Source organism: Ailuropoda melanoleuca, chromosome 9 (genome assembly GCF_002007445.2).
Source record: "Ailuropoda melanoleuca isolate Jingjing chromosome 9, ASM200744v2, whole genome shotgun sequence".
Taxonomy (NCBI): Eukaryota; Metazoa; Chordata; class Mammalia; order Carnivora; family Ursidae; genus Ailuropoda; species Ailuropoda melanoleuca.
In genome coordinates, this window is record NC_048226.1 from 81,721,360 (window position 1) to 81,744,344 (window position 22,985).

The following is a 22,985-nucleotide window of genomic DNA, read 5'->3' on the forward strand; positions in this document are numbered from 1 at the left end:
CCCCACCCCCGGTGTAAAAGGAAGGAATTAATGGAAACCCCTCCAGCAGCATTGTTCTTCCTTCCAACCAGTGTCTCCCTCGCTGACACTCCCTGGAGTGAAGATTCTTCCATTGTCCTGTTTCCAAGGGAAACCCAGGCCTTGGACCTGCTGCCCCACTCTGTCTCACCAATCCCCAAAGCCTGTAGCCAGAGGGTCCTACGGAGCCCTTGTGTGTGAACTGCGGGCAGAGGCAGGGCTGAACACAGGCTTCTGAATGCAAAGACCCAGTAATGGATTTCTGTTCCACCCATACCCCAGCTGCTAGACTTTGAAATTCTTCCTTAACCTTCTGATTCTGTTTCCTCATCTGTAAACGGGAAGTAATAATACTCATTTCATAGGGTCGCTGTAAGGGTCAAATGAGAAAATATATGTAAAGTATTCGGTACGTGGTGGGCCCTCGATAAAAGTCATTTCCTCTTCTCCTTTCCCCGTGGGTCAAATCTGTTACAATATTTCAATTCAAAGGCTCTGAGCTATTAGAGGGAAGTAGTGGTGTGTCAATACCCAGCAGCAAGCAGTGAAAAATTGTGGAGACAGGTTGTGTAGCTTCCCCTTTGCGGCAGACTTCCCTCCGAACTGCACTTCCTTTGAGCGAATGTTAAAATTCTTTGACGTTTAATGAACACACTGTTGATCTGAGAAGGTGACCCAGGAGCCTGCTGGTAAAAGAAGGTCGGCAGTGATTAATAATTTGCTATGCTTAATCCCTAAAGCAGATCGATAGACTGGAGATAGTCAAAAGTTGATAGTAATGTCTTTTTTTCTTGTTGGACTGTTTCCAGGGAAAAGGCGGCAGAGCACTTTCCTAATATAAGCTAACCTTCAAGAAAACTTTATAAATTGAAAAACTAGAAAAATGGATAGGATCATGGCTTATGAAACTTTATAAAAGTTCTTTTCAAAGCCNGGCAGAGCACTTTCCTAATATAAGCTAACCTTCAAGAAAACTATAAATTGAAAAACTAGAAAAATGGATAGGATCATGGCTTATGAAACTTTATAAAAGTTCTTTTCAAAGCCCATCAGTGGGATGCCTGGGTGGCTTAGTCGGTTAAGTGCCTGTCCACGGTTCGGGTCATGATCCCAAGGTCCTGGGATCAAGTCCCACATTGGGCTCCATGCTTTGCAGGGAGCCTGCTTCTCCCTCTGCCTTTCCCTCTGTTTCTCATGAATAAATAAATAAAATCTTAAAAAAACAATAAAAAATTCTATCAATATATCACAACACACTGAAAACAATGAAAGTTAAGCATAAGCCAATAATCTCTCTGCATACATTCTGCCCATTTCCCCTCGGTTTTCTTGTTTTTCCTTTTTAAGAACATATACTTTTTATCTTACTAATATCTATGAAATTTTTCAACAAAAATGAAAATGATGCATCATCATCAATCCCTCCATGTAGGCAGCTCTTCCTGACATTTGAACAATAAAATAGAGCAATGCTTCCACATGATTAGAATGTTAGATACAGAAAGATAGAAAAGTAAAATAGGCATTTACTCTCAACCACACTCCAGGCTCTTCCAGTGTTTTGCCTCCCAAGTAAGGTTGTTTCCAAGTTCCCTGGAGAGCTCTACAAAAAAAGTTGTCAATGCATATACCAGCCTTATATGCATCTTTCTAAATTACACATAAGAGATTATACTAATCACAAGATTATCCATCTCTCTTTTTCACTTATCTCATGGGATGAATTGTGTTCCTTAAAATTCTTATGTTGACTAAGAAGAAGTGACTGCATTTGGAGATAGGGTCTTTAAAGAGGTAATTAATGTAAAAAGGGGCCCTTAGTGTGGACCCTAATCCAATGCGACTGGTGTCCCTATAAGAAAAGAAAATTAAGATGCACGAAGGGACACCAGGGGTACACACACAAGAATACCACACGAAGAGGCAGTGAAAGGGGGGCCATCCACAAGCCAAGGAGAGAGGCCTCCAGGACCTCGAGGCTCCACAATTGTGAGAAAGTTAATTTCTGTTGTTGATGCCACCCAGTCTGCAGTATTTCATTGTGGCAGGCCTAACGAGGTAGCAGAAATTATTGGTATATGTGATACATCCGTATCAGTGCTCCCAGATCCACATTTCATCGAATTATCACAATTTCTTTAAACCCCGACCCATCGGTTGACATTTACATTGACTCCAGGTTTTTTACTAATTCACACCAAAGCTGCAGAGAATATCCTTAAACTATCTTGGCAGAATTTTGTAAGCATATCTATAAAGTAAATTTCCAGAAGCTGAATTTCTGGCTCAAAGTATATGTGCACACATACTTAATTTCAGTAGTTATCGTCAATGCCTTTCAAAAGTTTCCACTTCCGCCCAAGGTGTGTAAAGATGTCATTTCCCCTACCCTCTTGCCAGCATTAGATATACCAAGGTTTTAAATTTTTATTAATCCAATGGTTAAAAATTAGTGTATTGTTCTGGTTTGTACCTACAAATAAGTCTGAGCATCTTAGAGTTGTCAAGAGCACAGGCTCAGGGGCGCCTGGGTGGCTCAGTCAGTTAAGTGTCTGCCTTGGAGTCAGGTCATGATCCCAGGGGCCTGGGATCAAGCCCCACATGGGGCTCCTTGCTCAGCAGGGAGCCTGCTTCTCCCTCTCCCTCTGCCATTCCCCCCGCTCGTGCTCTCTGGCTCTCTCTCTCTCACATAAAATCTTAAAAAAAAGAACACAAGTTCAGAGGCCAGATCTTGAGCTTGAGTTCTGGTATTGACATTTCCTAGCTGTGTGACCTTGGCCAAGTTGCCTGACCTCTCTGTGCATTAGGATCCTCTTGTGTCAAATAAGATAGTAGTGGAACTACCTCATCAATAAGGTCTTACAAGAATACCATGAGTGAAGGAATGCCAAATTCTTAGAACAACATATAGGATACAGTAATCTCCACATTAACAGTAGCTATCATTAATGTTGTTGGAAGCATTTTAGCCTGTATTCTGATTATTTTCATTACTGTTTTTGTGAATGCCCTGTGTTATGGACTGAATGTCTGTGTCCCCCCAGAATTCATATGTTGAAGCACTAACCCCCTCCCAAATTCAGCATGGCTGAATTTGAGCTGAGGCATCTAAGGAAATAATTAAGGTAAAATGAGGTAATAAAGGTGGAGCCCTAATCCAATAGGATTAGTGTCCTAATAAGAGACTAGAAAGATGGCTCGCTCTCTCTCCCTGCACTCATGCAAAGAAGAGGTCATACGAGCGCACAGGGTGGTGGTAGCCATCTACATGCCAAGAGAAGAGTTAAACCAGCCCTGCTGGCACCTTGATCTTGGACTTCCCAGCCTCCTGAACTGCAAGCAATAAATTTATGTTGTTTCAGGCACCAAATTCGTGGTGTTTTGTGATGGCAGCCCTAGCAAATGATTATACCCTATTTACAACATTTTTTCATCTTTCTATCCAATTAGTCTTTTTCTAATTGGTTTCTATGAGTTCCACCATCCATGTCACATTCACTGGATTTATAAGGACAGACATGCTGGCCAAAGGACTCTGAGGATGTGTGTACTGGCTTCTATGTGGGTATACCAACCTGGAGCTGAGCGAGATCCAGCAGAGAAAGACAACTGTGGACTGAGAATGGGAATCAGGAAGTGCTTGGGGTAAAACTTTAAGGCTAACCAGTCTAGATTTAAGGATGTATTGTGTAAACTTTGGTCCTCAATACCAGCACGAATATGACATTCCACAGTCTCCTCCAAAGACTAAGGACAAAGACCAGGGCACCTTCCCTTGACTTTGATTTTTTTTTACACACCTCCTTTATTAAAGAAAAATATGGAGGGTATCAGTTACTTCCTACCCTTGTTCATTTCCACATCAAAGTATTGGTACTGAAATGTACTTTTTCAAATTTAAATCCAAAATTGTAATTTAATGCAGAGCAATTATAAGTAACAGATGCTGTAAGGTTTGCACTTTTTTGCTTCCACAAGAAATATACACATTGGATCCAAATTTTTGGATACGATATTCAAACTAAGTTAGGGGCTGGGAACGAGAGACTGCTAAATTTAAACCCAAGTGTATTAGCTTTCGAACTGGAAAGTATGGGGAAATTGGGAAACCAGACACATAAAAACTGCACTCTATTTGACAGACAGCCCCACCGGAATTGGCGCATTGGACCCCAAAGGTAAGGCAAGGAGGCAGCAGGGTAGAGACATAAACTTCAGAGCTGAAGTGCCATGGATTCGAAACCCAGGCTTCACTTGCCACATGACCTTGACCAGGGTAATTTGCCCTCTAACAAACTATTTCCCCAGCTACAAAATAAGAATGATGTTACCTACCTTATTGAGTTGTAACAATTTGATAAGTCAATGACTAGAGAGTGCTCAACATCACACCTGACACATGCTAAGAGTTCTGCAAATGACTTAATGCCCCTGAGACTTTCTCTCAGTATCTGAACACCTTATTTTGTTTTTGTGATCGGGCCAATCCAGTTCCATATTCACCAATCAACTGTGACGTGCTTACTGAGTTCTAAGTGCCCCATACCACCCACACCAGGAATAAAACGGAAGAATAAGACCCTCAAGAAACATCCAGCTGTTTAAGGAAGTCAAACAGGTACATATGAAACAGTGAACGATACAAGGCAAGGAAAATCAAGGAAGTCAGACCATTAAGTGCCCCTGGAGCTTGAGCCTAGAAGTGTTTGTGTGGAGTGGGAAAGAGAATGGCTTCAAATGGCCAAAGAGGAAGTGAGTCACCAGTGCAGCATGGCAAACGAGTGAACAATGGCTCCACTTGCCATCTTCACAGACCGCAAAGCAGGGCCCCATCCTCACAAACAGCAGCATCCCAAGGACAGAGTGTGGTAGTGTGGACTCAGCCCAGTTAAATCCCCTGAAGTTTTCTCTTGTGGGCGGCCTTAGGAGAGGGATGGTGGAAGTTTCCTTTCCTCTGAAGTACTTCCTACGTACCTGTCCTGTGGCATTACCGTGTGGTGTCATTCACTGTTTCTACACACGTCTCCCTGACTAGCAACATGTCTCACAGGGGCAGGGAAGGTGCTTTCTTTTCTTTGACACCCCATAGCCAGGAGTCCTGGGCTCTCAGTAACTGTCTCCTCCATGACCAAACAAGTAAAATAAATATATGAACGAATGGAGTTCATAGGTTCTCATGCATCTTATGTCAAAGAGCAGGGCAGGTAGAAACAAGGTAAAATGAGAAGTAAGAAAATACAAACCAAAAACCAGCTCATGAGAAATGGGGTCACCATGGACCAGGAATCTATTACAATGAGATTTCTATCACATCCTACGTTCTTCATCACCTCCATGGCTCTAGTTCCTGGCAATGAAGTTGCAAGAAGCAAAAGAGCATTCAGTTTGAAAACATGGAATTTTGTTTTCAAAGGAAGTGGCAGGAGCGAGGGGGGGCATTTTGGGTATCACTGCTATACAACAAGGTGCCCCAAAACTTAGTGGTTTAAAATAGCAGTGTTTTCTCTTTCATGATTCTGTGGGCTAACTGGCCACAGCTGGGCACGTCTCGTTTGGGGGCTTTCGTGTGGCTGCAGCCAGAGGACAGCTGGGACGGGGGTCATCTGAGGGCTCATCAGATCTCTGAGATGGCTCCTTCACACGGGTGTCTGCGCCTTCCTCCCCTGCCTCCCCACATGGGTTTCTAACAACCCGGGGATCACAGGGGAGTCTCTCAGTCTCCATGGATGCCGGCCTCTGAGAGGCTGAAAATGGGGGCTACCAGGACGTGGAAGGGCTACAGAAATGCCAGTGTCACTTCCACCCCATCCTACTGGCCAAAGCACTCATGGGACCCAAGGGAGTAGAGAAATGGACTCTATCTTCTGAGAAGGAGTGGCCAGTTCACATTTTGGAAGAACATGCAGGATGAGATATTCCTGCAGTCAAGTCTGGAAAATACAACCGGCCACTGTCTGTTGTTGTCCTCACTGAGGCTGCTAGTGTCATTCTTACGAACCCCTGCTTAGCCAAACTAAGGTGAGAAAATGCAGAAAACTCCTCAGGCCCTAGGTCCCACTGGCACAGGGTTTCATGGCTAAATGGCAGCGAGAAGCAGATGTTCCTTGAGACAAAGTCTCTCCTGTGGGCTCTCAGTGCTCCTAACCAGGCCCTTCAGTAGCTGATGAATTTCCTTTACGTACCTGAGACAAAGGTGCCCTTTCTTCCAGGTGGATGCTCTAGGGGAGGAAACCTTTTCTCTTTTTCCCTTCTAGTTTCTTTGGTCTAGTAATTAAATTGACCTAAGACAGATGAACAGGAGAAAAACAAATTTCAGAAGTGCAGGAGCCCCAAAGACACGAGACCCGAAGACAGGCAATTGAGGCTCAGATGCCATCCTGAGCTAAGGAGAAGGGGTGGGGATTTGAGGCTTCAAAGGGGAGGAAGATCATTCACAGGAAGATAAGAAGAGCAAATGTTTGGTAGACAAATGTTTGCTGTGCCGTGCAGATAACTCTTTACGATAAAAAGTTACTTTTGCATTAGCTCTCTCTGGGTGCAGGCCGTGTAGCTAAATTCTTCAAGCAGTTGAGCCCTTTACATGATTTTTATCTCGTTCATTCTCACATGACCTACAAGGTGGGCATGCCCAGTAGTAATATCAACAATAATAGCAAAAAGTCACTCAGCGCTTACTATGTGCAGGTCTTAGCGGGGAAGGAAGGTGAATAGCTCTTCCTGAGTCTGTGGGGCCTTGTCTTCAGCTCAAAATAATCCACATGCCAAAGTGGCATATTTTGGGGTGGTGTATTCTGCTCCCCCTCAATACACAGCTGGGGAATGCGGTGCAAGCTGCCACAGCTGGCCACCCCGTCTGGACACATCTTCAGGTGCTCCAGCCCTCCTCCTAGCACAACGCTCTGCTGCTGGAGACTTTCAGGGACAAGCAGATAACTGAGTGAATGAAGGAGTGAGAAATACCTGTGCTTTCTTTTCAACAGAGTGGCCTCTGGAGTAGACATGGAAAAGCAACAAGGGCAACTGGATCAGAAGGAAGGATCCCCAAGGCACTCAGCTCCCACAGGGGCAGCTGAAATCTGCACCCCACACATCTCCTTGAGGTGACAGTGAGGAGGAATGACAGCATTTGCAGCTGAACGGAATGCAGTTCAATTACAGTCAGGAAACCGGAGCTGGTGGCAACTAGCTAATCTAGGAAAATAAAAGTAGAAGGGACTATGTTATTTATAACCTTAGTGAGGCAACACGGCCAAAAAAATATTGTCTAAAGTATTACCAAAGAACATAATTTTTCAGATACATAGTTACTTATTCGAAACATATAATCCACCAGGGTGATTTTAAAACACTGCCCTTTGCAGCCATAAATTACCATTTGTGGGTGTTTGTCTTATCTGTCGTCTTATTAAATCAGGTCCTCCCTCACCGCCACCCCAAGCTACAGCTATCAGTTTATGATTAAACTTTGGCAGGGTGTTAGCTCTGTCTTCATGGTGGCTCAGAAAACTAACCAGCTGCAAGTAGAAATTTTTAGATTGCATGTCTTTAAAATTCCTTTGCATATAAACAGAAAAATTAATTATATATGTATGTATATATATGATTGATATGTGTGTGTATGTGTGTGTGTGTATATATATATATCTCAACATTTCCCCTGCTCCAGTTATCAAAAACTTGAGTGACTGTTCATTCAAAGTGCCACAAGCAGGCTTGATTCAGGCTATGGTCTCCAGCTCCCCCGACCCCAAGAATAACTTAAGCAGAAAAATGTGCTTTCCATAGAATCCATGGAGTATCAGTTTGCATCAGGTGAAGCAAAACCAGAATCCCCCAAGCCTCATGGATTTGGAAATCTACCAAGTCCCTTCAGTCTACCCACCCAGTACTTCTAGGTATGTAAAAATGTAAATATTTTATTTTATAGTTTATATGGGGTGTTTTATAGAGCAGAGAAATCAGAACACCCCTAACGTGACACCGTAAACCCACCCTGCTCTAATATCGCGCGGCCGTATTCCTCTCGTTATTCCCCTTATCAGTGATTAAAGGCAGCTCCTACACGCATGAAAGCTTTCGACATTCCTCACAGAAGATGCTGGAGAAAACTGGGTCGTTGGAGTGAGTGTGTGGAAGTGAAAAACAAGTTTGAGAGCCCTGCCTCTCCTAAACTTGTAAACCTCACCTCAAGAAGTTCACAGAGTTGAGCGCAGGCGCCCTGCATGCTCAGGGCGCCGTGTTGTTGTTACCCTAATAAAAGCGCCGGCTGAAATGCCTTCGGAGCCGGCACGCTCTATTTACCTGATTTCTCTCATTCTCACACAGCCTACGCGGTAAGCGCTAACAGGAATAATATCCGCAATGATAGCCAGGAGTCCCGCAGCGCTTGCTATGTGCCAGGCACTGTTCTAAGTGCTTCTAGTGTAATACTTACGACAACCTGATAAGGCAGTTGTGCTAATTGTTAGGAAACTGAGGCACAGAGAGATAAAATAACTTGCTCAAGTTCACAGAGATTTTAAGTGTTGGAGACTGATTCTGATGTCAGTGCTCTTAATTATTACTGTACCCATTTCACAGATGAGGAAAGTAAGGGACAGGGAGACAATGTGACCTACGTTCATAAACCTGGTAAGTGATCAAATGGGATTCCACACCAACTACGCCTGGCTCCAAAGCCCTAGTCTTGTTGTGATGGACGAATTCACAGAGCAACCCAACTTCCTTTCAGCTTCAGAGTGATTAGCTGCGTTTTGCTCACTGGCACAGCAGCTGCTGTTCGCCTCAGCTCCGCCTACCCTGGCAGGACCGAGCACAATACCCTGAAAGAACAGCTTTAAGCAAGGGTGAGATGGAGAGATGCCCATGTTATGTGACTTTGAGAACACCTCCCTCCACGTAAGGAGTCACTCTCTCGGATTTCAGCTACATCTCTGGCAGATGTAAAATATTATGTTGCATCAATAACCCGTATCTCAAATGCATTTACCAGACTTTTCCTCAGAGAGGGAAGAGACGATTAAGGGTTTTGAGGAGGGAGGAGGAGAACAGAAGGTAGCCTCAAACCTACCAGGTATCCCAGCCTGAGGCTAAGCTATGTCACTTCTGGGATTACCATTCATCTAAACATATTTAATGAGCTGGTGGGGCTGGGCTGCCAGCAGGACATTTGCATAAGGGACTGAGAAGCCTTCTGGGAGGGCTATCACCCTAACTGGGAAGGGGGTCAGCAGAGAAGCTTGGACCAGTGACAAAGCCTTAGTCATTGGGAAACAGATGCACTTCTGAGTGAAGTACCAGGGATTCTGCACTCATATTTGTCTCCATTTTGTTCTCAGAGGAGTGGTTGTGCAGAGAAATCAGGAACAGGTTTATTTAAGTGGTGACCAGACAGTGCTAAATTGCTACCCATGGAAGATGGCAATTTGGATCCCTGAAGACCCCTGTTCATTGGTCCTGTTATTGGCAAAAAAGACTGCCCAGACCAGCAGTTACAGTGGTACTGAGAGGAGGTAGCAAGAGTGATGGCACCCCATGACACAGCAGCCCTGTCCTGGGGAAGCAAGTACCCAGCCCAGGGAACTGGGGTGGAGTAATGAGAGCCAACAAAACTCATTTGTGGGGTGTTTTCCACATTACCCAGCCCATTAGAATAGGTCTGTGTGCCACAGTCTGTTGGACACAGGTAAGAAGACAAGGAAAAGTACCACAGGGAATTCTCACCCTGTCATTGCCCAACTCTTGGTTGAGAACCAGGACTAATTCCAATCTTCCAACTATACATTCATTCATTCCTTCATTCAGCAAGTACTTATTAAGCACCAATGATATGCCCCATACAGACAAAGAGGGTTTAGCTATTTACAAGATGGCCATGTCTCCAAATACATCCCTCCATGCTCCCTCTGGCTCCCTGCTTTTTTAGCCATATTAGTTTTCCTTCAGCTCTTTCCTTCACTTGGGCTCCAAATTCATCACTCCTGCTGCTTAGAACACTTCATCCAACTTACACATGGTTGGCCTCCCTTTGTCTTTAATCTCAGGTTAGAAACCACCTCCTCCAAGAGGCCTTCCGGGCCACCTTATTGAGTGGGTCCCCCTGTTATTCCCTCTCACATCACATATCACATTTGCATAAATAGGAACGTAGTTGTGTGCTTCCCTATTTATTCATCCTCTAGAATGGGGACTCTACTTTATCCCTCATGCCAGCTTAGTGCCTGGCAGACAGGAGAAGCTTTAAAAATATTTGTAGAACAAATGTGATTGAATGGACCCCATTTTATACAGTCACATGACAGTAAATAACTGAGCTCAGGATTCAAAATGCAGACACACTGAAGACATGTTATGAGCAGATCCCTCCTATCACACCACCTCAAGAACCTCCCAGCTTAGTTGCAAAAGAGATCCACAAGCAGTAAGTAGAATCATATGACTCATGCTAAAGGAAAGGTCTATCCAAAGTGCCGTGAAAACACAGAAGACAGTCTGATTAATTTGACTAGGGAATAATGAAAAGCTTCCAAAGAGATGACATCTGAACAGAGCTTTGAAGAAGGAGTAGGGCTGCAGAGACCCTTCACTGCAGAGGTGTAAAATGTCCTGGTAGAATCCTTGATCTTACCCTCAGCAGCAAGGGTTGCTTACTCTGTCTGGGCAGGCAAACAAAGTTTCTTCATTCATTCATCCAATAGGACTTGAATGGCACTGAGCAAAACCCGCATGGTCCCTGCCTTCTGAGGGGAGTGGACAAACGAGGACAGTTGGCTGATAGGGTTCATGGACAAAATGTTGAAAGGTAAAGAGGCCAGATCATGAGGACCACACTGAGGAAAATCAAGGTGTCCCTGTTTACAGATGGCCAATAGCCAACGTGTGAGTGATGCCATCTGAGATCACCAGCCATCAGTCTGCCTGCCTGTTATCCATGGACATTTGAGAGGGACCAGGAAAGATCACCTGCCCTTGCCTAAACCAGAGGAATCACTCAGACAACCCACAGAAACAGGAACTAAATAAGAGGTTTATTGTTTTAAGCCACTAAGTTTTGGGGATGGTTTGTATGTAGGTACCGTGCGAGACACTTTCAGGGAGGCAAGAAAAAAATAAGACCTTGCCTTTGCTTACTTGGGTCCATCTTATCTCATATTTACATATGTACAGGTCCATTTCCTTATAGGAGTATATAGATATATATAAATATGAGATCGGATGGATAGAAATGAGCTCTGCAGAGAGGCACTGATGTCTGCTTTGAGGGTGTGGAGGACGATGAGATTAACTATGGCTGGGGTAGGGAAGTGCTCGGGGAGGAGCACCTGAGTTCAGGGTACAGAGACATAGGTACAAGGTCATCAGGCACGGGCAGGGGTAATGGGAGCCTCCAGGTGGTGAGAAAATCCTGCTTAAAAACCCAGGAAGTAGGAAAATAGTAAGTAATCTGGGATACTCAGCTGGAACATTTCTCCATTCCTGCCTCCATCTCTCCTTAAGCCATCTACCCTCCCTAATAAACTCCTTCAGGAGATCTGAGCTTAGAGCTCACCTCTTCCAGGAAGACTCTGCTATGGACTGAATTGCATCCCGCCCCCCAAAAGACATATGTTGAAGCCCTAAGCTGCAATGTGATGGTCTTTTGAGATAGGGCTCTCTTCTGAAAGAAGAAAGGTTTAGATGAGATCAGGAGGGTGGGGCCCTCATAGTGGGATTAGTGCCCTTCTAAGAAGAGACATCAGAGACCTTGCTCACTCTCTCTGTCTCTGCCATGTGAGGACACAGTGAGAAGACAGCCTTCCACAAGCCAGAAAGAAGACTCTCACCAAGAACTTAAGTGGCCAGCACCTTCATCTGGGAATTAGAGCTTCCAGAACTGTGAGAAAATACATCCCTATTGCTTAAGCCGCCCAGCTCTGGTATTTAGTTATGGCGGCCCAAGCAGACTAAGATACCTTCCTTGACATGCTCACCTCCACATCTGTACTAGGTTCTCTCTTCTATTTCCTCTCTGGAAGCACTTCCCACACTGCACTGGGACTCTGTTGCCTTGTCTGTACCTCCCATTAGACTATTTTCTCTATGAGGCAGTGACACCATGCAGCTTCTTATGTCTGCTCTCTTATCGCTAGTGCTGAGCCCAGTGGCACACAGTACGTGCTCAATAAATGTTTGCTGAATATGTGCTCCAAATGTGTCATTCTGTAAGGCATCCCAGAGAACACATGAAAACATAATATGAGCTAACTCTAGATTTGACTGCAGAAATAACTCATACTCCTGCCCTTTGGCAAAATTTGCTATTTCTCTGTTATTTCAATTAAAATAATTGGTTTGGGAGGTACCTCATTTGTTGTTTATAAAGATAATTATAGCTTGCAACCTAAGCCAACTTGCTGATGGAATATTTTGTCTGATGAGATCCAGAGCAGCCTGATATCTGAATGTTCCAGGTGTTTATCTACATTCCTTATAAATATTTCCTGTCTATTCATTTGTGTATACAGATTTCACAGAACCCTCCCAGGGTTTCTGCTTCTGGATTATTCACTAACCTTTACCTCAAGCTTCATCAGCCCCTGCTATTTTTACTGATTAAGAAACCGAGACTCAATAAGGCTAAATGATTTGCCCAAGATCATCAAACAGCAAGACAGAAAAGGCTAGAACCCAAGTCATCTACTTATGAGTCTAGAATTTGTTGGGATCTATTTTAAAATGGGAAAAATGCAGGATTCACTGAGCCCTTGACCTAAAATATAGAACACATATATCTTTCTGTTAATATGGCTAAATATATACAAATATAAATATTTTAAGGGTCTATATAAGAAAAGAAAGAATGGTAGAAGGGAAGTCCAGTATTTATTACCAGCAGCTCTCCATCTACATTTAAGTGTGTTCTTAAAAGAGACAGAAACTGAGTGTCTATATCCATTCTCTAACATCTTACTGATGTTGGCACATGACAACCCTGGCTGTACCAAAAGGATGGCACCTATATGTCATGTGCTGGAGTGATTACTATGTAGTTCTCCTTACAGGGTAAATTGTCAACCTCACTACTAAGACAGCCCTTAGACTCCAAGGTGATTTGTTCCACGATTTCTGATCCATGGAATTAGCTTGAGGGCAAAGTTACCCATTTATATCCATAGGTGCCATATTGATTGGGGGAGCAGAAAGGGAGGTGAGATGAGGAAAGACAAAAATCCTCCACCTTTTTAACTGTCATACCATGCTGTTGTGATCTTTTGTCTCTACACTGGTATAAGATCAGTGACTGGATTGGTCAAAATTTCAGAACAAGGCAGCCTATCCCTAATATTCCTGGAAGCAACAATGTTCTTGGCTTTCATTTCTTCCAAGAGTTGGGTTCATTAGCAAGCATTTCTGTCAGGTAGGGTGAGGAGACTTCTTAGTTGGATGCCTCCCTCCCTCCCCACCCCCAGCTGCCTGTCTTATTTCTTTCTACTCACAGTAAGTTCCAGGAAGCAGCTCTCTTGTGTGAGAACTCACAGTCATAAGAGATTCATCCTGTGTTGAATTAGTCGATGGTTATTAGTCCTTGAGCCATGTGGACTAGATTATCCAGTTTTGGTCAGATTTGAGAAGCAAAGCATAGAGATGACCAATAATACTATGGAACAAATTGAGACTCAGTGGTTGAATAAAATGATGCATGGCCAAGCACCAGCACGTGGCCTGGCACATTTTCAACATGCTTGTCTGAACTCCAAATGTCAGCACACCCAACTCGTTACAGCCTCACCTCTTTGTCTACACTGTCTCTTCATTGGTGATCTCATCCAGGTCTGGGCTCTAAATGACTCCAATGTCTTCATGCCTCCCAAATATACTGTCTAGCCCTGACCTCCCCTCTGAGCTAGATAGTCATATATGGAATTGCCTACCTGACGAGATCTTGGCTTGTATCTCTTGTAGGCAACCCCAACCTCCGCATTTCCAAAAGAAAGCTCATGATTTCCTGCTCTGCTTCCAAAATATGCCCCTCCTCCATCCCAGTAAAAGGAAGTATCATCCATCCAAAAACCCAAGAGACATCCCCAATCACTCCCTTTCTCTCCCCCCACCGCCCTTTCCATACACATATCCAATTTGTCACCTAGACCTAGAGGTACGTTCTCCAAAATATGTCAAGAGTTGGATAATTTATATCTACCTCTCTGGTTACTCTTCTATCCAGACCACCATTATCTTTTCCCTGGACTACGATAAACTAGCAGAATGGGTCTCCCTGCTCCCATTCTTGCCTTCCCATGATCCACTCTCCACAGAGCAGCCAAAGTAATATTTTAAAACAAAACTCAGATCATCTCACTCCCCTGTGTAAAAAATCCCAGTGGCTTCCCACTGCACTTGAAATACAGTTCAAGCTCCTCGTTCTGCCTCTGAGTCATCTAAGCCCTTGCACTGACCTGCTGCCTGCTTCTCTCTTCCAGCCACTCTCCTGCTTTCTCAGTAGCCCTAGCCTCTGTGGCTACTTGGCCTCCTTTCTGTCCCTCCGGTACCCCAGGCTCCTTCTCGCTTGTGGCTTTTTGCACTTGCTGTCTCCTCTGCCTGGAATACTGATACCAAATCTTTTCAGCTGCTCAAGTAATTGATTCTTTTTCAGCCATCAGGCCTTGACCAAAATGTTACTTGCTTAGGGAGGCCTTCCCTGGCCACCTTAGTCAAAATGACATCCCAGTTCACCCTCCATCACATCATTAGATTCATTTCTTTCACAGAACATAATCAGAATCTGACATGTTGTGGTTTATATCTCAGTTCATGACTGATTGGCTCTCCTCCCCAGTAGAATGAAACCCCAGGAGGGCAGAAGCCATACCTGTCTTCATCGTTCCATCCTCAGGGTCTAGAACAGTGTCTTGGGTATAGTAGAATCTCAATAAATATTGTTAAATAAAATGCATAAATTAATCTACAAATGTTCTCGATAATTATCACTTTATTATTAAAATGAACTAAGTGCAAAATAGAAATGTAAACAACTCTGGGTAACAGAGTAAAATCTGAGAGTACACAGGGCTCCAAACTGCCTGTCTTTGGTTACCACACCAAATGCACGTTTGCAACATCAAGAGCTCTCACCTACTAGATTTCACAATGAGGTAACTATTTATAAGCAGAGACAGGCTAGTAGGCAACCTCTAGAGAAACTCAGCTCAGATCTAAGCTGACTCTAGAGGGCTATTTGAGGGTGTTGGTGTTGACAGAGTTAGGATATGGGTGTATTAGCTCCCTACCATTGCTGTAACAAATTACCACACATTTAGTGCCTTTAAACCACACAAATTTATTACCTTACAGTCTGGGGGTCAGAAGTTTGGAGATGAGTCTTATGGGCTAAAATCAAGATGGCAACAGGGTTGCATTCTTTTTGGAGTCTCCAGGGAGAATCCATTTCCTTGCCTTGTGGCTATTCCTCCTTCTTCAAAGAACACCACTCTGATCTCTGTTTCCATCATCCCATTTCTTCTCTCTGACTTTGACTCTCTAGCTTCCCTCTAGTAAGAACCCTATGATTACCTTGGGCCCTCCCAGGTAATTGAGGATAACCTCCCCATCTCAAAGTCCTTAATCACACAAAGTCCTTTTTGCAATGTAATGCAACCTCTCTACAGTCTTAAAAAAAATGTTAAGGATTCCAAAGATCTATTATTTATATAAATTATATCTATCTATTCATATCTATGTATTAGAACTTTAAACTAAAAAACCTTTGAAATATTTTATTAATTGATTTAAACTAACAGTAATGAGCCCATGACATGTTAAATAAATAACATATATTTTATGGAAAATGGCTGTTTTTCAAAACAAACAAACAAAAATAGTGAAAAGAGTGACATTGTTTTACATTTTCATGAATCTCTTACCTGTCTGACTAAAGAGAGGAAAGCTAGATTCTGATATCTGCTTCTGCATTTAATCTGTTGTAATATCACACTTAATATAGCATTTGGAAAACTCTGTTGTAAAACCATGAGAGAATGAGACCTGAACCTCTTGAAAAGATCTCAGGACCACACTTTGAGAGTTATTGTTCTAGCAACACAAACCGCCTATAATTTACTGCACACACAATGCTGTTCTTCAGACAGCTGGGATTTCCCTTCCCACCCCATCCCTGCCTGGTGAACTTTGGCTTTTCTTGTAAGATTTAGATATTGCTTCTTCCAGGCTGAGTTAGATGCTCTTCCTCTGGTTTCTGGGAGCACTTTTTTTTCCCCTCTCACTTGCTCTTGTTCTCATTACGCTCACATTGCCCCGTCCCACGGGATTTAATTCTGTCTAGGAGTCCAACAACCCACCACATCGTGAGCTACCTGAAGACGAAAACCATGTTCTATTCATCTCTGTGGCCCCATATAAGTGGTATGCTATAAATGTTTATTGAATGTAAAGTAAATGAATGTCTCCTTCTGGCAATGGGAGCACCAGCAAGAGAGAACAGAAAACAGGGAGGGAGGTAGGCAGCACCTGCTGTTACAGACTTCGTTATTTCCCACCTGGACCAGTCCCAAAGACCCTTAGCACTCTGTAGGGCACATATGCTCAACCTTTAGGATTTCTGGTACTGAAGAGTGCTGAGTAGTCACTAAGCAGAAGAAATGCTTGCAATCCCTTTGAAGCTTGAGCCTCCAGGTCTTGCCAGGTGTCTGTAGTGCTCTCTGGATTACATATGAGGGTCAAGAGTCTTCAGTATACACCACATATTTATGTCCCCACATCTGCCTCGCAGCCCTGGCTTAAAGGAGCAAGCAGAGAAACATATGGAAATCCAATGATGAAAAATAAGCCACATGTCTATAGTTGGAATTTGCATAAGGTCTCAATACAATTTTCTAGAAAATGTCAGTGAACTTAACCAGCAATCCTGTTGACATGCTCTCAGACTAATGTGGAAAAGAAAGATACTGCTTTGATCCCATGGTTTACATTTAGGGCTGTGTTTATAAGGTTCAGCCACTGGACCTCTCCCCATCAAAAGGCAGCTCAACCACTTCAACTGCATGTCTGAAAATCCACCATTTAGTCATAAAAAATGGAAGACTCAGCCATGTCCCCACACAAAGAATGTACCTATCTGTGCTTGTCCATAAAAACACTGAATTGGCTGCACACGAATGTAAATTATATTACAGAAATGAAAGTGTTGGCAGACGAGGAGTTGCCGGGATAGCAGTCAAGAGACTAAGACCTCTAACTACAGAAATCATAACTAACCAAGGGCTACAGCTCTGAAATCCATTGCTGCATGCTAAGGCCATGCTTCCCATGGGCTGCTCCCATGTCAAGGACATCAAAGACAACATATTTCTGAGGGCCAACTGTCAAAGAACTCACCAACGGCCTTGCTAGGGACTCCTTAGGCTGCATGGCAGTCCACGACATTTGACCCAACCTTCCCTTCTTCTCTCCTTCACTCGGAGTCAGACTTGCATCATGGTCTGCCAACTCTCCCAAGCTTTNACTCACCAACGGCCTTGCTAGGGACTCCTTAGGCTGCATGGCAGTCCACGACATTTGACCCAACCTTCCCTTCTTCTCTCCTTCACTCGGAGTCAGACTTGCATCATGGTCTGCCAACTCTCCCAAGCTTTTCCAGCTCCCTCCCCATTTTCTCTAACAAGCATTTCTCCTAAGAAAATTCTAGCACATTTAATCCTGTCTTGGCATCTGCTTCTTGGGGAATCTGGACTAACATACTAGGCAACATCAGGTACCATGTTCAAGAAAGAACACCAAACAGGCAAGTAGGAGACTCAGATCATTGTCCCAGTTCTACCTTCTTCCTAGCTGTGTCATTTCCTCACCTGCCAAGTGAATTCGCGGTTTAGATATCTCTAAATCCTTTCCTGACTTCAACAGCCTGGATTCCATAGCTCCCGTCCAGCCATTTATGACTACAGTGTTTCTGGCATCTTAGGAGACAGTATCTCCCAGCATGGTGACATCTCAGATGAGGGGTCCCATTTCCATCTACTGCCCTTGACCAAGAGAAAACTAAGAGATGCCCAAGCCCTCGGCAGGTAGTGTTGGACTGGGCCCTCCTAGAGAACCAAGTGAGTGCAATATACATTTTGTAGTTCAAGTTGTTGTGCAATACCAGGGCATTGGTACGCTACCCAGCTTGAAGAGATGGTACCCAGCTTGAAGAGGTGCTTCCCACCTCAGGGAGAGATGAGATGTGCCCCCTTCTAAGCCTCTAGAACCCCACGTCAGACCCTTCTCCAAACATTTAGCACATGGACCTCATGAAGACCTTGGGGTAGGCCAGCTGTAAGGTAAAATCATCAGTGTGCCAGTGAGAGGTGATATCATTTAGGACTAGCATGGCCACCTGTGAGAAGAAAACCCAAATTAACAGCAGCTTCAACACTCTAGATTTTGTTCTCTCACAAAAAAAGTAGGACTAATGGGGAGGTCTAGGTCCTAGAATCCAGGGTATCTAACCAGCAGGGGGAAACACGAGCGTACCATGTCCTGGAAGAAGCAGGAAAGAATTTGAGGGGAGAAAAGATTAACAGAAAGATGCAGCACAGATCCCTTGCTCTCCTTACTATCTTCTCAAGAGTATTTCAGAATGTAGAGCCCTTCCATCAACATGGCGGTAATGCAGAGATGAGCATCTCCTCCAGACTGATGGGAAGGGATGCAAAACTCTTAGGCCTTTTGCGGGGCCAGCTTAACTGTATTCCCTTCGAAGCGACACTTGTTAACAAGTTGGCATTCATCTTACTCTTGTGAGTTTATTTTATCACAGACTCACTGAGGGAAGAAAAAAAAATCATCGCAACTTACCACAGTTAAGTAAATATCACAAGATAAATGACAATGTTGGAATGGAAACCACTTAGGGCCTCAGAACGGTCAGTCGCAAACAGTTTCTAGACTATTAGCTGTTAAAGGTTATGCCTTATGTCACCCAAAAGGGTTTTCCCCTAGATTTATAGCATGGTTTCGAGGAAGATTTATTGCCATCTTAATTTTTTCCCCCATTTTAACTTTGTGAACCGTCCGCCTGGAATTCCTCCTAAGTTATTTAAGAATGAGGAGTCACTGGTTTTTAAGAAATGCTTGTGGTACATTTTCTGCGCTGTTAGTATCCTTCTTATGAATCAGATTATAATGCACTTGAGCAGGGACCAAACCATCCTCCTTTTCCCCCTCCAGTTTCATTCACTCTATGACATTTTCCATCCTGCTCCCTGTCCCAAGAAACTAACCTGCAAAGACACAGAAGCAGCTCTCTTGCCTTTGGCTTCCAGGTGGGTACAGAACCCAGGAGAACTGGCCAGATGTGGAAAGGAGGGAGGACTTGGGCTTGAGGCATTTATCCCCCCAAATCCCTCCTCCGTGCTCCACGGCTGGCTCCACTCTGGCCGCAAAGTGGCAGCTCGCACCAGGCAGCCCTCGCCTCACAGTGCTGTCTCCAGTTTCCGGTAACCACTCCCTTCATTTTGTATCATTTGTTCACAGATTCCCACTTTCTCTCTCCAGTCAGATTACCCCACCCCACTGATTTGAGACTTGGCCATTTGACTTGCTTTGGCCAATGGAACACAAGCAGGTTGGCTGCTCTCTTCCAAGCAGAAGCATTTGGAGTGCTATTGCGCGGTTGGGTTCTGCCCCTCTCCTTCAGCCCTCCGTCATGGGAACAGCATGTCTCAATAAGAAACCACCATGGGCCTGGGCTCTCAAATAAGAAGATATGTGCACCTTGGCTATGTCAGCCACACCTAGCTAAGCCCACTTGAGCCCAACTGAACCCAGCTGAGCCTGGCAGAGTTAAGCAGAAACACAGCCTAGAGCCCTCAGTAACGGTAATCACAGGAAACCCATGTTTGTTGCCATAAGCCACTGAGATATTGCGGTTGTCTGTTATCACAGCAAAAATCAACCAAGATGTTCTCATTGCCCCTTCAGATCTAGGGGCATTACTGGCACCTGCTTCCTCTAGCTTACTGAGCCTTTATAAGCAGAGCCTTTATTAAAGACTCTTCAATTTACCTAATATGATAATATCATCTGTTTTTTGCTGAGACCCTGACTGATACATGTCCTGTTTAGAGCAGAGAGGAAACCACAAAGAGACTTGATATAGGTTAATGTCTACCAAACTCTACAAATAAATAATACTAAGGAGAAAAAGAAGGGGAGGAGGGAGGAAGAAGAGAAGGAGGAGGAAGAGGAGGAGGGGGAACACAAGGAGAAGGGGAAGAAAGGTGGGGGAGGAGGGAAAGGAGAAGAAGAGGCAGAGAAATCGTGGAGAAGGGGGAGGGGAAGGAGGGATAAGTGGCAGGTACGGGGGGTGTCGTCTGTGTCAGACACTGGGCTGAGAACTTAGAGATGGCCTCCCTGCTACTATTAATGATGCTCCTTTTGTAAAGAAAGAAGATAGAGTAAGCAGCTTCTCCAAGGTTACTCTCAGCAAAGCCCAGATAAATTGTTCTAGAGTCGAGAGAGAAAACATCTGGTAACGGGTGGTGGGAAGGCCTCGTGATGACAGCATCTGAGAGGGCCTTCAAGGATGGTGGCGCGAGGTGGGTTATTCACAGCTCTTGGGCACTGCATGCCAGAAAGCCGTGCTAGCCCAGGGAAGTACATCAACAACTACGGTTTGCAAAATACCAACAGAGAAGCAAGTCAGGCTCTTGCTTTTCATAAAGTTTGAGTCTCTGGGTAGATCCAGAATTCACGGGTTCTGCGAAGGAAACTCCATTAAACTGCCAGATACGTGCCAGGATGAGCTTCTTGTGATGCTGGGACTGCCCACTGCTGAGCAAACTAAAGTGAATCCCGGGGCTCTCCTCTGAGTCAGGAATTCACAGACAAGTTCCCACTGTCCCTTGCAGCCTTATTGCTGCTTCAAGATTGTCCTCACGAAAGTGACAGTTTAAAAGAGGCCTCCACCTTAAACCCCCAGTCACACGCTGTCCCTTCACTAGTCTTGCATGGATGTCCGTCTCTTCTAGTACAGGCAGGTGAGCCATTATTAAATTCTAATGAGCCTTTTGGTGGAAGCCATGCCCCATCAGCTCTGCCGTGTCACAAACGGCCACCTACAAGGAGCCCCACATTATCCATGGAGCCGCCGACTCCGCTGTTGGGATCACGTGAATCCTCGATCCCGTTCAGTTTCGCATCCTGGCTTGTAAAGGCTTCAGTCACTAGTACATCTGCCACACTCCTCCACCTGCAAAGTGCCACCCCAGCCCCCCGGACGAGTCCTTACCGAGCTGGGCTCAGGGGCGGTTGAGCGTAAACATTCTATTGCTCAAGCTCCTGGGTCGAACCCCAGCCCTGCGACTGACCCGCTGTGTGGCCAGAGGCAAGTCACTTCACTCCTCTTTGGCTCAGTTTCCTCATCTAATTCATTTTAAATGTTGAGGACTAAGCCAAAGAGCGATAAAGCCCTCTGGACCCAATAAGGCAATAATGCCCACCTCACAGGGTTGTCGTAAGAAAGAAATGTTACTCTACGTGGAGAGCTCAGAACAGCGCCTGGCACATGGTGCGTGCCGTTGAAATGCGTGCTGTTATTCGCGTTTACCTGAGCTCCTAAAAACTGGGCTCATTTGGTCTGTCTTTCTAGAGAGACTTCGGGGAGGGAGTCTGGGTGTCTTACGCATCTCCGTACCCCTAGCTCCTTGCCTGGTATGTAGTAGGTTTGGGTTTAGTATTTCTTCTCTGCTGGTGATTTTGAGCCTCACTCAGCCTCTCCCTGGGCCCCACGCTTGCGCTGGCCCCACCAGCCTCCTGGGGAAACGGAACACGTCAGGCCGCTTTGAGGTATGACAGACCACGCGGATCTGATGACAGCTAACCCACCCAAGCACAGTCTTCCCTTTTTGAGACAAATCATCACCCTGCTACTCTAGCTACTCCCGGGTGGACCACGTGTGCTGTGTCTCAAACCCAGAGGCCTGCAGGGGCCAGGAAGGAAACATGCTGGAGTGCGCCAGGACGGATGAGGACGGTGGCAAGCGGGCAAGTGGGGGGCTGCCCGGCAAAGGCAGCTCCCGCTCACCTCCAGCTCCTCACCGCCAGAAAAGTCTCCTGGTCTGACGGTGCCGTACTCCGATGTTTCAAGAGAAGCCACGTTTATGGTCCAACTCCTGATGTTTAAATATTTGGGACAAGGTCAAAAAGTTTGAAAGTATTCTGGAGATCAAATAACACACATCTGGGAAAAAAATAAATCTGTAAGATGACAGATGGGTTCATTAGCTGGGGGGGATTCCTTCTATAATATGTAAGTATATTGAATCATCACAGTGTATACTTTAAATAGCTTACCACTTTGTCAATTATTCCTCAGTAAAGCTGGAAAAAAAAATTATACACCTCCGTACTAGTTAGCAACTTGTGATCTAGTAGCAGTAGCTACTAACCAGCCCAGGTACAGTCTGAGTATATAGCACCTATCTGCCAGCACAGGACCCACCTTCAGGTCCAATGCTAATGGACTGATAAACTACTTCTGAAGATAGCCTGGTTCTGCACTCAAGGTCTAACTCTGTCCTGGGGCATACAGCCCCTCCCAGCAAAAGCCAGTGATTTTATTTACCTTTGTTCACAGCCCCATTTTTCTCTCACTCTTTATTTTGCTCAGTATTTACTGACAGACTACTACGCGCTGGATTTTAGAAACTAGGAATGCAGCAGCATACACAACAGATGATCTGTGGCCGCAGAAAGCTGGCAGTTTCAAATAATAAGCTTCTGTGTCTTGTTCCTGATTTTTAAATATTGATAACAAATAAAAAAAGATGAAAAGCTTTCTATGAACCAAATGTATTTTTTAAATCTATAATCCCAAAAATATTTCCTGAAATCCTAATACATGAACAAGGTGGGAAGATAGATTTTTCTATGGAAAATATATTTATAAATATCCTGGAAATTCTCAGTAGTACAGGTTAGCATAAAAAGCCCAC

At 44.5% G+C, this 22,985-nt stretch overlaps 1 long non-coding RNA gene across 1 annotated transcript in view; it reads right to left on the reverse strand.

Annotated features, from left to right (window-relative positions):
* Window positions 1–12: 12 nt before the first annotated feature.
* LOC117803803 overlaps window positions 13–22,985 on the reverse strand; it is a 39,716-nt gene continuing 16,743 nt past the window's right edge. The window contains exons 2-4 of the long non-coding RNA XR_004627888.1: window positions 6,979–7,209; window positions 6,201–6,299; window positions 13–704 (exon numbers count right to left, since the gene is read on the reverse strand). This is a non-coding gene — a long non-coding RNA (uncharacterized LOC117803803). The remainder of the gene's footprint in view (window positions 705–6,200; window positions 6,300–6,978; window positions 7,210–22,985) is intronic.